The following is an 18,184-nucleotide window of genomic DNA, read 5'->3' as shown; positions in this document are numbered from 1 at the left end:
GAGAGGAAGTGTTGCATTTCACGGGGGTGAAAACCTAGCGCGAGCCTGAACTCCCAGAGCGGCGCGTTCCAATTCCTCAGCACACAGCGCGGGAGGCCTCCAGCCTGCTCCTGGGAACCGCGCTGGACAGGGACCGATGACGAATGAGGCACACAGCTAATGAACCACACAATGGGCATTATCCAAACCATAAGGCTGGGCCGGTCTTGTGGGTTTTTGCTTTTGCTTCATTGATTTCAGCTTTAAGTAAATCTAAAAATGGCAAAATTAGCATTTCTCCAACCATTCTTCAAAGGCATAAATAAAAGGAACAGTTTACCTCTACCCTGTTCTCTGAGTTGAGCACAATTTATTTTTTAGCTCTTTTCTTCAATACCCCATCACTCCTCTCCTGTCAGCCCTGCTTTGGAAATAGCATTTGATATTTTTATTTTCCTTTGTTGTCGATTATAATTCACCAGCAGATGCCACAGGCCCCCTTGTTTCTTTAAACAGGAACCCGTAATTTGATAATGGATTCTCCAGGTTTCACCTTTTTTTCAGTGTCATATTTGGTGCTTTATTTCTCCTGCTTATGCACTGAAAGCCTAATGTACTTTCCCTGACAAATAAATTCATGGCTGCGGATTTGACATGTATTCAGAATGTACTTTCTTAAGCAAGGCTTAGCAAGCTCTCAAATCCTTTTTAGTCATTTGAGGTAACATTGCCTGTTTAGAAAAACTGGGGCTCAAGAAAGAAGGTTAATCCAAGGCCAGGAAGATCTGAAATGAAGTGAAACAAGCATGCAGACAGTTCACACCAAGGCAACGGAAACATGAGGGCTCAACCACCAGGTGGCCGTGAAAGAAAACAGCACATTCAGAACAAATTGTTGGCAAATCCATTTTACTCAGATCCAGAGCTCAGCATAGACTCTCTGTCTCTAATTGGGTAAAGTTTTAAAAATATCTATTCTTGGGCCTGAAATGTAGTTTCGAAATATGGCCGTGCAAATGCACTAGGAGAAGAGAGCTTTCAGTCGGCACAACAAGGCAAGTACAAGAGTGTGTTTGTGCTTGTGTGTGCATGTGTGCTGTGTGCGTATATGTGTACGCATGTCTGTGTTCATGTGTGTCTATGTGTTTTGTACACACATGTGTATGTGCATGTATACGTGTGTATGTGTGTATTATAGCAATTACAGGAATTTGGCTTTCAATCATGTCAAAACTGATTACATTTTTTACAAATTTTTGTCTCAAATTATTGCTTTTGTATAGGGACTGAAATATTATTTCATGCTTCGGGACCTTTGCACATATGGTCCCTTCTATCTAGAATGAAGTGACATTCATTCTTTAAATGACTAATCCCTACTCATTATTCAGGTTTTAGGAAATCTATAAATTTCTCAGAAAGAGTTTTATTAATTCCAATCTAAAATATAATGCCTCTTCTGTGCTCTTTTGTACAAATTTTTATTGTCTTGCAGCACTCTTATAGCAATTGGTGATGCTGATGCCTTTGATCATTTGTTAAATGTCAGTTTCTTCCACAAAACTTCAAGCATCATTGGGGCAGGGACTTCTTCTGCTGTGTTTATCACTCCCTCCTCATCACCCAGAACATCTAATAAATAGTATTTGTGATGCATAATGTAGGAGATCCAGAGGAATTAGGAATGGGGAAATGGGAATGAAAGTAAAAAATTATATTTTAGAGATAATTCTTTAACTTCCATATTTGCTTTTTTAAAATCTCTCCCTGAATACATTCAAGTTCAGATACAATAAGGGACTGATAATGTGGTATGATGACTTATTTTGTTTGTTTGATCTTTTGTGGACATTAGTTCCTGGGTTTCTTAACCTAACAGCCCAATTGCATTTCCTGTTAGCAACAACAGCACACACTTTCACTAACGCTGTCTGTGTAGAATGATCAGAGAATTTTTGATAGATTCCCACAACTCTGTCAATATAGATAACAATGCATTAAATATTTAAGCAACAAATGAATTTGCACCATATTAAATATTTTAATATTTATACACATAAGGAACCACATTTGTCAATGAGGGTTGATTAACCATTGAGATAGAGTTCTTTTCTGTGGAGTGGCTTTTTGTTTCTGATGTGAAGGAGGGCGTTTGAAGAGAGAAAATCTCATCTCTAGAGACTTATTACTACCTGTGGACCTTAATGAACATGGATCCAATTCCCATTTCCATTACTTCTTTGCCTGGGACTATGGATCAACCATGCAGTTCTGCCATTCTTCCAACTGTAAAATCAGGAAAACTCTGGGTTAATCCAAATATCTACCTTCTCCACTTCATAACCTGAGCTGCTAAGAACTGCTAGAGAAAAATAATGTAGACTGAGACCATGTTCAACAGAACAATTCAACACATTAGCTGGTATCCTGGTTACCTCTCCAGATCTTCCTAATCATCTTCTTTCATCCCCACAGCAACTTTTCTAAGCTTTCGTCAGTCTCTCTCATCACATAGTATTGGCCAGTGTTCTTAGTTGAAGATAACAGAAAACACTGCTTAATTTAAGTAAATAATATGTTGTTAAATCTAGAAATAATTCGTGGTATTTTTTGGGAGGGCTGAAGAACAGATTCTAGGCTAAGTTTCCAGGAATAACTCCCAGAATCACATCATGGACCTAGTCCATCAAAGGAGCTGCTGCCTCTTCCATGATTGGGGAGCTTTCAAATCAGAGACATATAACCTCAGTTGAGTCCAGAACTGTGCTGCTTCTGCTGCAATCCGTGTGGGAAAACTGGATGCTCTGTGTCCTGCCTCTTTCCCCACATAACTCTGTCCCAAATCAGTCTTTCATAGACCTAAAAACCTAAAACATATGTCTAATCCCTAACAGCAAGGGGAGCTGGGGGATGTAGTTTTGTGGGGGAGTCCTCCATTGCAGAAGTGGGATTTCTGCTATGAGAGACTATCAAAATACGAGAAGGGCCTTCACAATTTGAGAGGCTGCCTTAAATGACACATGTTCAAAATACTTGCCATAATGCCTTGTCTTGTAGTCAATATGCTCTCATCACTGCCCCTTCACAGATGTCCACTGAATTGCAGACAGGAAATGACATTTCCCAGAATGCCTTTCTCTCTGTGATACTGGCCATTTAGTATCTGCTGGTGGGGGGCACTCACGTGGGGTGAGTGGAGGGGAAGGAGAAGCCTTTACTCCCCGGAGGCACTAGCTGCCAATGTGCAGTTAGACACAGGATTTGCAGCTATTGCAGAACCACTCACCTTACTCATGTGGACCAAGATAGTTGATTGGATCTTTCTAAATGCTTTTGAGACTTCTAGAAGCGTCCATGCTGGCTCTTGAAAAGCTTGCCTTTTGTAATTGCGGGCTGAGATTTTTCACGTTGGTTACTTGACCTTCATTCCATCAGCATTTCCAATATTTGTGTAAACCACTAATTACTTGAAGTAAAATCCTTCATTCTTGGAATGAATAAAGTAACATTTGTTTTCCCGATTAAATCCAACTGATAGATTATCATTCCACCATCCACCCCCCCCCCAATAATTTCAACAATCCACAAGGAATAATCTCACTTCCCACTTATCAGAGAAGAAAACAGAGGTATACGGAAAAACTCCATGCCTCATGTCGATTATCATACGTGCATTTATATTCCATTTCAGCTCATTCTCTTTCATTGCAAAGGATGGGGTATTTCTCTTCCCTTTGAAGGTTAATTCTTCCATTAGTCCGTGATCCTCCAGACATTCTCTCTTCTGTATCTTTATTGTGAGTCTTCCTGCCTGGGATGTTCTTCCTCTGCCTCTTTAGCTGCTTTTTTCTATCATACAAATGTATAAAACCATCTCCCACGTTAAACATAAGCACGCAGACAACACACCACATTCAGCAGCACTCAGGGCAGCTAATTTGTGCTTTGAAAATAGCTCAAACACCTTAATGTTTTAAAACAAACAGGATTTACTTCCTATCATGCCACATGTCCGTTGCTAGTAGTCCCTAAGCTCTACTCATCCTAGTCTTTCAGAGACTGATGATGACAGAGGCGTCACCATTTTAATATGAGGCTTTGGGGTTTAATGCTGCAGACAAGGAGAGCGTGGAGATTCGTGCACTTATTCTAAATGATTCTGCCCAAAAGTAACATCTCATTTCCTGTTTTATTTTATGGCCAAAGAAGTCATTTGGCCATGTCTAAATTCAGGGGGAATCAGAGAGGGCAATCTGATTGTGGGCCTAGAATGGGAGAGGTTCTCAAAATATTGGTGAGTACTTCTAACCTCCCGCAAATGCCCACCCCTTCCTCACCCTACACAGGTGTCTCCCACGCTTCCTAGTAAATTGCTTCCAACAGTGGTCTGCAATGTACCACCTGCGTTTCCTTCCTGACAAACTACCATCTTGTCTTTTCTGGAGACAGAATTCTAGTTGGTAATAATTTCCTTTGAGAATTGTTAAAGTGTTGCTCCATTATATTCCAGAATCCAATGATGCGGTTGAGAAATTTGATGCGATTCTGCTTCTTGATCTGTTGTATATGATTTTTTTCTCTCCAATTTTTTTAAGGTTATTGTCTTTATTCCTAGTCTCCTAACATTTTGTGATATCAGTTTTTGTTTTTTCATAGTGTGAGTTTTCTTAAATTTATTGTTTTTGGTGCTTAGTGGCCCCTTTCAAGTTAAATTTTTAACAATTGTTGGATAATTTTCTTCTATCTGTTTTCTCAATTATCTAGTTCTCTAATTTTCTAGAATTCTTATTAGACTGATCCTTTAATCTAATTCTTTTTCCTCTTTTATAACTTCAATTCTGTCTTTTTATTCAATTTTCTGAGAAAGTTGCCTTTATCTTTTAACACTTCTGTGAAGATTTAATATCTTTCATAGTCTCCATTTCCAAGATTATTTATTCTACTGATGCTCCTTTTTATAGCATTTATTCTGATTTTATGACTGCAGTCTCTTCTTTTACATTTTGAGTATACTCCTGGGTACATAGTGATTCTGGTGAAGTTTTCTTTTGCTCTCTGCACTTTCTCTTGCATTTAATTTTTTTTCTGCACATTTTCTTTGTTTTTTGACCTTTATATTAGAAGATTTCTTTAAAATTTCATTTTAATCTTGGTAGTTAATTTCCTCAAAAGTGAAACGTTAAAATGTTTTGAGGAGGCTGTGTATGCACAGGCAGGTCTGGACAAGAGGTAGACATCATCACGGAATGATTGGGTAGGAATCTTAGAATTATATTAGGAAACCCACCGACTGTAAATAATGATAGATCTCTTCTCTTATGGTCAGGATTTCACCAGAGAGAAGTAGTCAGATCTCCTGCCTTGCTGATGTAACTCTGGCTGTCAGTGTCCTGGGAGTCTGTTTCATATCTATTCCTGCCTAACAATTAGCCCCCAAATTAGTAGCTTACAATAACAACACATTGTCTTACAGCTTCTGTGGTCTGGGTCTGGGTGCAGCCTAGCTGGGACTCTTGGATTTGGATCTCTCATGAGCAGATGAACAACCATCTGGTTTGCCCAGGACTCTTCTAGTCTTAGTCCTGAAAGTCTTGTAGCCCAAGAAACCCCTCAGTCCTGAGAAAACTAGGACATTTGGTCACCCTACAAGCCTTCTGTCATCTTAGAGCTCACTGGGAAGGCTATGTTTCTAGCTCACTTGCGTAGTTGTTGAAAGGATTCAGTTTCTCACGGGCTGTTGGATGGAAGCCTCCCTTAGTTTCTTTCTAAGGGGGCCTCTCCACAGAGCTTGCTTCATCAGACTGAGCAAGCAAGAAGTCAAAAAAGCACCAGCAAGAATGCGAGCAAGATAGAAGTTACAGGTTTTGTCAACTAATCATGGAGATGATATCCCCTCGCTTTGTCAAATCCTATTCATTTGAAGCAAGTCCTGAGGCCCAGCCCACACTCTAGAGAGGGAGTGACACGGGGCTTGGATAGTAGAAAGGGGAGAATATTGAGTGCCATGCCAGGAGCTGCCCACTGTGGAGTCTAGTCAAGGAGTGGAGCTGTGTGGGGAAGGGATGCAAGGGAGACTGCTATTTAATTCACATGATTTCAATATTGTCCTTCACTTGTAGCTATGTTCAGTGTCCCCAAAACAAAAATCTCTCTAATTCAACTCCTCCAGAGAGTAAAATACCAGTATTCTACAGAGGGCAGGGAGGTAGGGTCATCTGCTGTGTGGGGTGGGGGATAAGATTTAGGAATAAAATGCATCTTATACAGACTTTCAATAATCCTCCTGGTCATTGTCCCGCCAGTCACACTGCTTTCTGACCTGCTTTACCCTTCAACTCTCGAGCCTTTCCAGGGTTCTGAAACACAAATTAGCCTGCTTATTGTCACCGAGTAACCACCCACTCCAGAGGCACTGAGCTTTCAGCTTTCCCCTATAAGATCATCAGTTTTCTCTCATCCAACTATTTTCTGTCTGCATACCTATAAACCCATCTTTTGTCTTCTATTGTTCTCTATCTTGTTAACTTTGTGCTTGTGACCTTATGCTTTTATATCCCTTTTATTTCAAAATAATGATGTTTCAAAAGGAGGTGTGGAAAATCCTTGTTCAATCCACCAGGTTAAATGAGAATCCCTATTCCTTCCTTAAAATCTCTATAAGGCATCCTCCTTTTCAACTCCCACTGTCATAGTTTTCTTTACGCATGGCCAGTGCCTGGTCTAGTCACTAACAGATAATAGGTATTTAAAAGTAAATAGTTGGATGAAACCAAATCAATGTGACTCTCTTGAGCACATTGTGACCCAGAGTAATCAAGAAGAAATCTTGACATAGGAAACAAGCAAGCAAGCAAACCAAACAATGCCACTAATCTATTGTCCTCAAGTGTTAAGAAGAAAAATAAACAGGACATGGGAAACCTTGTAGAATGTTAGATCCATAAAGCCAAGGATGTTTGCCTGTTCTATCCACTGTTGAATCCTCTGTATCAACAACACCAACTGTCATATAGTAAGTGCTCAAGAAATGTTTGTCTCATGCATGGATGTGTAGTGACTGGAGTATTCTGTAAAATCAGAGGAACTGATGTGAAGTGACAACAGCTGGATTGCTTCAAGCAAGTCGTCATCCCACTGAGCCTCCATTTCTTTATCTCTAAAACATCAGCTATGATATTTGCCCAAAGATGAGGCTCTGCGGACGTTCTGGGATAACGTATGTCAATGCATATGGACAAATTCTCGTGCCTAGTATGTCTTAAAACATATATTTGTTTTCCTCTCCTAGTGAACAAAGATCACATTCAAAATGAACGGATACTGTTTCATACTTTCTAACTAAATACAAACTCAAAATACCTCAGATTACATGTCTTATTTTAGCCAAGCATGAGCAACAAATCTTTTCTTTCTTTAAGGATTGGGATGTGTGCAGCTGGGGAGAGGGAGCAGTCACCTGTAAGGATCTGAATGGTAAGTCTGACATGCCAAGTAGCAGTGGGAGATGGGACATTCCCTCACGCTGGCTAGAGGGTTGCAGAGAAATTTATTCTTTCCCTAGAATAAACGGTGATTTTTACGAAATTGGGGCCTATCGTTTCTTGCTGCCCATATAGGAAACTCGGTGCTCCTTGTATCCAAGACCCCGATGCAATTCCTTGGCACTCCCTACATGCCTCCACACTGACCACTGCTGACCTCAGCTGCATAAGTCAAAGTTGGAGCTAATAAAAGCTGGCAGAAACCTAAACTCTTAATTGAATCTCAAGGTCTTTATTGACTTTTTCCCCCATGTCCCTCCACCTTCCTTCTTTCTATCCCTCTTATTTTAGAAAGAAGTTTTTCATTAGTGAGTACAAAATATTTAGGTGTCTGGCATCTCCAGAGTAGATTGCCTTGTGCATTAGCTTGAAAGTTCGTTCCCAGCTTAATAGGCCTGAAGAGAAATGGACATACTTTGGCTAAACCAGGGAAGCTGATTGCTACCTAAATAACTGATTCATCTTCATAGCACATGGATATCAAAGATATTCAAGGGCAGAAACACCCAAGGTCATGCAAATTAGTTGTGGAGAAGAGCTTGACTAGAAGGTAATCTGAGATACAAACAGCCTTCATTTCCCAAACTGAAACTCATAATGAACACCTTAAGTAGTTGAAAGGCTTTAGAAAGACATCCAACCTCATCTAGGGCATGTGGGAACGAGGGGATGAATTCTGTGTAAAATGATGCATCCAATCAGAGGAATTACCAGCACAGAGGGAAATTATGGACTTCACACTTTCTCTTTAATTCTTTTGCTGATGGTTTTTCTTCTTTGTTTACCTTGTCAGACTCACCTTGATGCCAATAGACAGATGTTGATTCTTCAAAATGCTCAAGAAAGAAATGATGGATGATAAATTGAGAGGCATTAAACATCCATTATATATTTAGTTCCAAGATTGGGATGAGGCTAAACTCTAGAGGAAGTTGTGTATACTACCTCTTCAATAATCTCCTTTTAAAATTGAATACCAGTTTTCAGGGTTCACAGAAAGCATCCCATATAGATGAGGTCTCATCTCACAAGAGAAGACAGCTAGCTGCAAAGATCCTTAGCTCATACTATCTAACTCCTGGAAACTACTCATCCAACTTTGTCAGATAGTTGCTAACTATTAGTCATGACTAGTGATACATGTAAGATGCATGTAGGATATGTGATCACTTCTATTTAAAACTTTTGTTTACTTCTCTGGTATAAACAGGCTAGTAACCATCATCTGGTGATGCCACCCAATGGCTTTCCTTGCGGTCAAGATTGGGTGCCTCTTCAGTTTCTCAGTATCCAAGTCTGTTCCAGATAGAGGAGCATTTTCTGGACCCGGTATAAAGTCCCGAGAGTCCTTGATTTCCCTGGTATCATCTCAGACCAAGTGGGTAAGTTTGCCCAAGGAAGAAGATCCCAGAAAGTAGAACAAGCCAGAGCAACTCCTGAAGCCCAAGAGTATGAAGTTTTTCAGGAGGCAACATCAGCAAAAGCTTTTTCCATTTCCATTTTTCATAGATGGTCCCCTGCTGTGTCTACAGCCCAACATGTACTTAGGTTTTTCTATTTTGCTGGGAGCTCTGTTAGGCTAATTTGATATTTTAAAACTCTGTCACCACTGTTCTTATTTAATAAGTAACTAATCAGTTCTGCAGTCTGTTGTGCCCTGCTGTTACTAGCAAAGCTAAAATAAGACATTTTGATTAATTTTTCTGTTTTTGAGCAATATGTTCTGATAACTTCTAATATATTGACTCTAGGATATTTGAATGCACGTTCTGAGTCTAAAGTTGTGCCTTGTGGCAGGTGTTCAGTTATGAAGACAATGCATTTCTAGGATGAAAATGTCATCAGCATATAACATGCATGTAAAAACCTTTTCAAAACCCAGAGCGTGGATATCCAGAACATAGGACATGGGAAATATTTTACTGAGTAAACACCTCAACAACAAAACATGCTACAAAATTTCAGGAGATTTTCCTGAAGGGAAACAACTTCAAAATGTGTTGATGTTCCTGTTATAGTCATAGTTACTTCTCATATTCTCTAGAAAATTCTGTCACTTTGGAGCAAGTTATCCATTGATACTTTTTCCATTTTGAACTTGATGCATCACATATGGAAGACCTATCATAATTCTCTTATCCCCCTATTTTCAGAATACCTAAAGTAATAGAAAAAAATATATATTTGATTGGTGTGGGGATTATAATCATTTAATTTTGTAAAAGTTTTAGCTGTGGTTCCTTTTAGTATTCAACTTCACTACAGTCTTTAAACCTGTTTCATTTGTGGAAATATAATATGCATTCAAATGCTCAAAACTCCTGCATTGCACACAATGAGGTTAACATTGTTATAGATTATAAATAAGAATAATAATAATAATGGCTAAGATCTATTTAACACATTGTGCAGAAGCCTGTCGTGCAATATTTTGCAAGGCTAGATGACTCATTGGTTGACTCAAAATACCTGGTTGTTACATTGCCTGTTGAGTGGCACTAAATTTAACGTTCAATGAGATGAAAACGCATGATAATATATTGCATTAAATGGAGGAACACAAATCCTTGTTTAGGTTGCTCTTGCCCGAAGAAAGATCATTGTTAGAAATTATCTCTCAATCTCTCAGCTTCAGTAGACAAGAGACACTAAAATTGGGAAGAGACACATCTCAGGTAATGGAAGAGTTTGGGCCATCAGAGGCTTCAGAAGGATACTTTGAGGTAGTGTCACACCAACCTTCAAGTAGGACGTTCTTGAGTCACTAAAAATTAGTCACGATGCCTACAGACATGACATATACTCCTAGACTGACATACACACACACATACAAGGGGGTAGTTTAAGAAACACTGGGTGAAATAGATATATATTGCAGAACTTCTCATAACTCTTAAGGTACTCTTGTGAATCTTCAAAAAGTTGATAGACAGTTTTCATTTTAAACCAATTTCTTTCCCTCTTTCTCTGTGTTTGCAAGGCATCTGAATGACTAATTTTCTTTGGAATCTTACTCTGGGAAATGCTATGTTAGCACATTTGAGTATTATTCAGAATTAAACATATAATAGGATTTATTAGACACCTACTGATTTATTTATTTAGGATGAGACTGCATTTTGTTAAAAAAAATAATCAAATAGCTGAAAATGAATGATGGTGTAAAAGAGATTCTTCCTAATGAAAGAAGGGACTAGGACAAAAAAAAAAACAAAATGACAATGTGAACCTTACCTTCATGTTGCTCATAGAAATAATATCCAGCCTGTTATCTTGATGATTTTTATGAAGTCCACATGCGACGTATTATATAACACAGATTTATGAAATTTTAAGCAATGTGAAATTATTACTTATTCTTAGAAAGGCAGTTTGATATTAGTGATGCTTGAAGTTATAACATCAGAGCTAAAATGCCAGTACTACCAATGATCATGCAGTTGATTCTGGAAAGATAATATTACATATTACACAGGATTGATCTAAGAATTACGTGAGATGGTAGAAATGTGACTGTACTTGGTAAACCTTAAAGCACCGTGACAAGATTTCTCAAACTGAGGTTCACGGACATACACTCAAAGACCCACTCTAATCTTTGTTTTGTTTTGAGACGTATTTCAAAGATAATCTTACAAAATTTATTTTTTATAGAATGTAAAAATTTATTTTTACTCCACAAAACGATTTTACAATGATAATTTTCTATCAAAAGGCATTTTCAAAGTATCAGACCTTGTTTTCTTAAGTCCATGTTTCCCAAACTGAGATTCGTGGCTATATTCTTGAGGTCTGAGAGAAATAAATTTCTTTAAAATGGTTCTTGGAACACACAATTTTGAGAATCACTGCCCTATAACTAATACAAATATTACATTATCAATTGAAATTTTAAGAGCATCTGATGAGGATGCTTGTCACCAGGGAAAACAGCCTAACTTTCTCCATATTTCTTAAATGACTTTACAAAGCTGTTGCTTAGAAAATTTACTCTCAGAAATCATGCCTGGGATTTCACATGATTGTTAAACATACAACATGAGTAAAGTGTTCACTAATCAGAAGGAAAATGCCTGATGGGTCTGTAACTCAATAAACCATGATGCTTAGGATACTGTAACTTAATTTTAAAACAGTACTGAAGAAGCTCAGTACACAAGTGATGACTTAATAGCATCATCAATGAGAGAATTAACATTTTTTTCACAAATTCTAAATCAATTACCGCACTGTAGCAATGTGATCTTATGTTAAATGTCTAGCATTCCTCTGGTCTCAAAACCCTGGCAAACACCTGCAGTTTTCCCGTCCCCAGGTGGGACTTCTTCTTCATGAAGTACACAGGCAGAGTTCCAATTATGGTGATTACCAAGGTGCTCAGACTCCCTGGCACTGAGACATTAGTGAAGCAATGCTCTCTCCAGGTGGGCTTCTGTGTTTCCTCAGATCTGCCACTCCAGGTCTCTTTAGAGCAGGTGTGCTTCCCACAGCACACAGGCTATTCGCAGTAGGAGGGAAGGAGTCACAGAGGAGCCATGTCAACACCTTGCACAGGTGTGAGTGCCCTTGAGATCAGCCAATGACTTGCAGAATCTTTTAGAAGCTTCAATAATTCTAGCAGTAAAGGAGGGAATTCTTATACTATTAATATTTTACTAATATTATACTATTAATATTTAAATACTTAAAAATATTTAAATATTAATATTTAAAATTATCAGGTGTCACTCCTGATCTGAAGCTTTGGGTATCTTATGAATGGGTTCTATGATTCTGATATTACTCATGCACTGCATAACATATCAGTCAATGACGAACCACAGATACGATGGTGGTCCCGTTAGATTGGTACCATATAGCCTAGGTGTGTAGAAGGCTCTACTATCTAGGTTTGTGTAAGGACACTCTATGATGTTCGCACAATAATGGAATCACCTAATGATGCATTTCTCAGAATGTATCCCTGTCATTAAGTGATGCATAACTGTACATATATATTTTTTATTCTCTTTCTCATTAACAGTACACAACACAGTTCCCCTGAACTGCATAAGAGCAAATTATACAAGATTAACAGAGCCAATGATTTCTAGCTAATGATAACTATTTTCTTTGTAAGAAAAATTTATTGGGCTCCAAGGGACAGCATGTATTCAAAGCAGGTAAAACATCTGAATAAATACAAATATTAGCTAGATTTTGAAGTTTCTCTTGTTTCCATGCTGATTGTTCCCACTTTTCTGTTACAACTTTAGTGAGCCTAATGGGTTTATTTTTTGTGTGAAGGCTTACAGATTAAAGGACCTCCATAGTGGAAGAACAGATGATATTGCAATGATTTTAGACTCAATTCATTTTGAAATGTATCACCTTGAATAAGTATATTATCACAGCCATTGAAAACTAGGGCTAAACATTTATTGGGCACTTACTACAAGGCACGTTCTGGCTCAAGTACTTTGAATTTTACTCACACAATAAACTCAATTTCTAGATAAAGAAATTATGGTATTATTAGGTAAGAAAGTGTCAGAACTGGGTCCCAAACTTGAGCAATTAGGTTTCCATTGGTTTTCAGCAACAATAGTTTACACATAGCAGGATAGATTAGATTTTAAAACCAGTTTCTACTCTTGCTTTTACTCTAGTATTTTAAAAGGTGCTGGATCAAAGAAGAATGAGTATTGTACTCTGAAACTGAGAAGAAAACATGGATGTGAGTTTCAACAGTACCATTAATTGTATGATGTGGGGAAGTCATTTGACCCTCTGGGCTCCATTTTACTCATTTGAAAAATGAAAGGGTTGGGTTAAATCTTGGAGGGCAAATACATAGTTAACATGATGCTAATCCCCTAGTCTATATTCTTCTTATAAATCATTACCCACTCTTTTATACTGACTTTGAACATAGAATTACAATCTTCTTAACTTAGCTTTCCATGTAATCTCTTTTGATTGATTGAAGCCTGTATATGAGATAAAACCTAGCTCTCATCCCTGGACAATATGATATATAAGCCCTCTTCCAGTTCTAATATTTAATGGCTCTTTGTACTTAGTAATGTAATTATAGAATGGGCAGAAGGATTTGAGTGCATGCTTTAAAGTGGGGAAGAGTAGAGAGATCTGTGGATGGACTGGGAGGAAAAGAGACTGAGTACTAAGAAATAGGAAGACACCATCTGAGTCTTGAAACATATTTTCAAGGCTGACTCATGCCTATGTCTTGAGCAGTAGGAAGCCTTTCCCAATGAGAAGATTTACATCTCCATCTAGGCCTACTCAATTTCTCAGCATGAAGCCAGAACACTGAATTTATTACCAGTACAATGAATTATTTCATTTAATCACAGGCTTGAATCTTGCTGTTGCATCTTCTCTCTAATTGTTCCATTTCCTGTGTATGTGAATGAGTCCTTATCCAAAATCTCACATCCGCTTTCAGTCCAAATGCTACCCAAGAGCAGGAATGTTATCCTGTATTACATTTAGACAGCCACACGTACATGGATTCCTAATAAAGATTATTCAATGGCAATATAAGAAAGAAAGAAAAGGAGTCAGAGGAAGGAGAAGAAGAATTTTCATAGATGCATGATTCAAGATACTTTTGAGTTTAATGCATTGGAGAAGGCCTTACATATGATGAAAAATTTAACGGGTTTAAAATTCTAAAATGAATTATATGTGCTCTTATTGTTTTCTCTTTATTAGAACCCTTACCGCTCTGAAGAGAATCTTCTTATAAATTCCTTGCAGCTAATTTTTAAAAGCAAATGTGCCTCTATCTTGGATGAATCTCTCTTTGTGAGGTCAAGGGATAACTAGGATGAGGAATTGGGAAAAGGAGGCATATGTAAGACTGCTCAGATATGCCTGGAACCTTATGGAGACCAGAGTTTTCAGGAGTTTAGAAATAGCTTCTTTCTGAATGTATTGTCTTCTAGGTCTCAAAACAGTAGGCAGCTAGATAAAGATTCAGAGATTCGAGGTCATCATAACAATCAAATAAAAAACAAACAATACATGGTTTCTTTCAGGGAAGCTGAGAAAAGCAAATGGCATTAAAAAGAAAGGATGTCAGATTTGTTTTGGGATATTGTGGAGTAGTTTGTATTAGGTAAATCCATCAGCTGAGAATAACTATAATTAGTTATAGTTATATAGTTATTAGTTATAGTTATCTAATTAGGATTAGAAGGACCAGAGAGAAGGGACAATATTTAGCTGAGAAAAAATTTCTTTACTGTTTCTTCCACTTGGGGACTTTCCAAAGCATAGCATGAGGCACAAAGAGAAAAGAGAACACAACAGACAAAACCTTTTGGAAATGGCCTGGGACAGAGAAAAACTGTTAAGGATCATGGCTAAGAAGTTAGTCATGACTTGTGGAGCCAAGAACATGGTGAAAAGGACACTACAAAGATGTGAGATAAACATTCTGTGTGACTTTTGTTCTCAAAGCTCTGCTGTATCCTAGTTATATAGGAGTAAGGAAAACAAGAAGAAAGTGGTTGCCAGGAAGATAAAAAGCTAAGTAAATCTTTTGTCAGTGTAATAGAGCCGAGGAATCAAAAAATATAATTCAGAGTCCTTCATGGAGGATGATCTCTGGAAATATCCCCAGCTTTTATTGAAGATGCACGAAGTGTTAGGTCTTAGAATTAAAGGCAAACTAGAAATAAGCCCACTATCAAAAGCCTGAAATTTAGCATTTTATCATCTCAGTCTCTCAGTAAATAAAGTTGATGCACTTCTTCTCAAACTGCTAGTCAGAAGAAAATTACGTCCTCTCTGGAGGAAGAAACATCATTCAAAGGCTACACAATTTCCCATACATAATGTCCAATACATTATACAGGATGTAGGAACAAGTGACTAAAAACTAGTAAAAAGGAAAAAAGAATAATTTGAAGAGAATCATAAACATTCCTAAATATAGGAGTTATTTGACATAGACTTTAAAATAACTACCTTTAAAATATTCAACAAACCAATGGAAAGATATAGGATTCCCCCAGAGAACTATAATCTATGAAAAGTACACTGAAATAAAGCATTAGAAATAAAAATATAATTACTAAAATAAGACTTCAATAGATAGATATATCAGTAGATTAGACAAAATAAAAGAGAAGATTGTAAATCAGAAGATAGATAAGTAGAAAATATTCAGACAAAAGCACAGGGAATGGTAGAACCTTACAAGACACATCAAAAGTTTAACATATGTGTAATTGAAACAGAAAAAGGAGAAAAAGATACAATATTTGAAGAAATAGTTGCTGAGAATTGTTGAAAACTGATGAAAGAAATAAGGACACATATTTAAAGAATTCTATGAATTCCATACATAAAACTTACAAAATAAAACCACACCTAGGCATTTTATTGTTAAACTGCTGAATGCCAAAGGCAAATAAAACACACTGAAAACAGTCAGAGAAAAAGAGACGTATCACCCTCAATAAGTAAGAATAAGATCAACAATTTTCATTTAGCCAGAAATAAGTTATATTTATTATAAGGTTAAAAAAATTAATGGCCAATCTACAAGTCAGCAAGAACATCATTCAGTATCTTAAAGGTGACTTTCTGCTGCTTGATATGATGGAGTCACTGGCATAAGACTGGCTCCCCTGTTGTAAACAACTGTAAACTGGACAAAATATATGAGAACTGTTTGAAATTATTTGACAACACAAAGCACATAGACAATCCTTAAGAAAAAGGAAACTCATGAGTTGTGCCTGATGACTGCAATGATTCTTTACTTCAGCTCCATTTTCCAACTATAGCAAAGTGAGCTAGAATAAAACATGGTAGTCCTTAAGAGTTGAGAAAGCAAAAATCAGTATTCAGGGCAGCTGGTGAGTCTGGAATGTTCAAGGTGGCTCATTGAAAACTAGGGAGATGTATGGAGAGAAGTTTATAAAAGGAAGGCAAAGAATCAAGAATAAATCATTCTAATTCCCTACATTAACAAAATAAAAAGGAAAATCAAATAATCATATCAATAGATGCATGAAAGTCACTTGACTAAAGTCAATACTCGCATGAACTCTCAGAAAACTAAGAATAGAGGAGAATTTTCTCAGACTGACAAAGGATTACTCTGATAAACTTTCAGCTAACATTATACTTAGTGGTGGGTGACTAAATAATTTCTAGCTAAGATCAAGCAGAAGAAAAGCAGTAATTCTGCTTCAATAATTCTATTAATTATTATCATGGAGGTCCTAGATAATACAGTAAGGCAAGAAAAATAAATGAAGACACAAACACTTGGAAAGAAGTAACACACTTTCTACACGCAGATATTAAAACTTTTCCCTTTGAAATTAGAACCAAGACAAGGCTGTCAATTATTCCAATTTTTATTCATCACTGTAAGAGAGTTCCCACTGAGTGCATAAGGCATGGAAAGAAGGAAGGATGGGAACCAAAAATATAAAACAACAGTTATTCACAGATGTTATAATTGTAGATGTAAAAAATTGCAAAGTCAGCATAGATATAAACTACTACAATCAAGAAGTAAATTTATCAAGGGTTGGCTACAAGGTCAATATATAAAAGCAATTGTGTTTCTCTGTATAGAAACAAACAATTTGAAAGATTAAATTTAAAAATCTATTCTATTTATAACACCCAAGATGAAAATACACAGGAGACATTGGCTAAGAAGAGCCAAAGATAGTCTTGAAGAGGACTGCATCACTTACAACACAGGTTGTCAAGAGTTTCTACAGAACTCTTGAGATAATTAAGACAACACAATATTGCCTCAATTGTGGAAATATAGACTGGTTGATTAGAATATAAAGTCCTGAAACACACAGGCACAAGCACACACCCCCAACACATATAAGAATGTGGCTTAGAGCAAAGTTGTTATTGTAGAAAAATGTGGAAAGCATGATATGTTTCATAAGTGGTGCTGGATCAACTAGACATCTATTTGAGAAGAAAAATCTATTCCAGATGGATTATAAAATAAAGTATGAAATATAAAAAATAAAGATTCTTTATTTTAAAATAAAAATAAATTATATACCAAATACTGTTATAGCCAAAATATGAAATATAAATCAATAAAGCTCATAAGAAAATATCTTCATGAATTCAGGATAGGTGGTAAAGATTCCTTAAACAGAACACAAATGCACTAACAATAAATCTAAAGATTAATAAATTATACTACATTAAAAATAAGACCTTCAGATTATCAAAATAAGCCATTAACAGAGTGGCATTCAAGCTAAAGGGTGGGATAAGGCAATTGTAAAACCAGTCTGACAAAGGATTCACATTCAGAGTTTATGTGCAAAACACTTAAAAATCAAAAGAAAAAAGATAATCCAGAGCCAGCCTGGTGGCACAGTGGTTAAGTTTGCATGTTCCTCTTCGGCGGCCCAGGGTTCACCAGTTCAGATCCCGGGTGTGGACATGGCACCACTTGGCAAGCCATGCTGTGGCAGGCATCCCACATACAGTAGAGGAAGATGGGCACAGATGTTAGCTCAGGGCCAGTCTTCCTCAGCAAAAAGAGGAGGATTGGCAGCAGATGTCAGCTCAGGGCTAATCTTCCTCAAAAAAGAAGGAAGATAACCCAATAGAAAATGAGCAAATATTTGAACAGGTAATTCGTGAAAGAGTAA

The 18,184-nt window shown here is 37.2% G+C and overlaps 1 long non-coding RNA gene across 2 annotated transcripts in view; it reads left to right on the top strand.

The window, feature by feature from the left end:
* Nucleotides 1-712: 712 nt before the first annotated feature.
* The window catches only part of LOC139083887 (uncharacterized), an 83,169-nt gene continuing 65,697 nt past the window's right edge, over nt 713-18,184 (top strand). The window contains exons 1-3 of one of the 2 annotated variants that reach the window (XR_011540955.1): nt 713-1,034; nt 7,398-7,452; nt 8,731-8,902. This is a non-coding gene — a long non-coding RNA (uncharacterized lncRNA). The remainder of the gene's footprint in view (nt 1,035-7,397; nt 7,453-8,730; nt 8,903-18,184) is intronic. The other variant, XR_011540956.1, reaches the window with a different exon arrangement.

Source organism: Equus przewalskii, chromosome 6 (genome assembly GCF_037783145.1).
Source record: "Equus przewalskii isolate Varuska chromosome 6, EquPr2, whole genome shotgun sequence".
Classification (NCBI taxonomy): domain Eukaryota; kingdom Metazoa; phylum Chordata; class Mammalia; order Perissodactyla; family Equidae; genus Equus; species Equus przewalskii.
The sequence above is the reverse complement of the archived record's forward strand: the minus strand, read 5'-3'. Positions and strand labels throughout refer to the sequence as shown.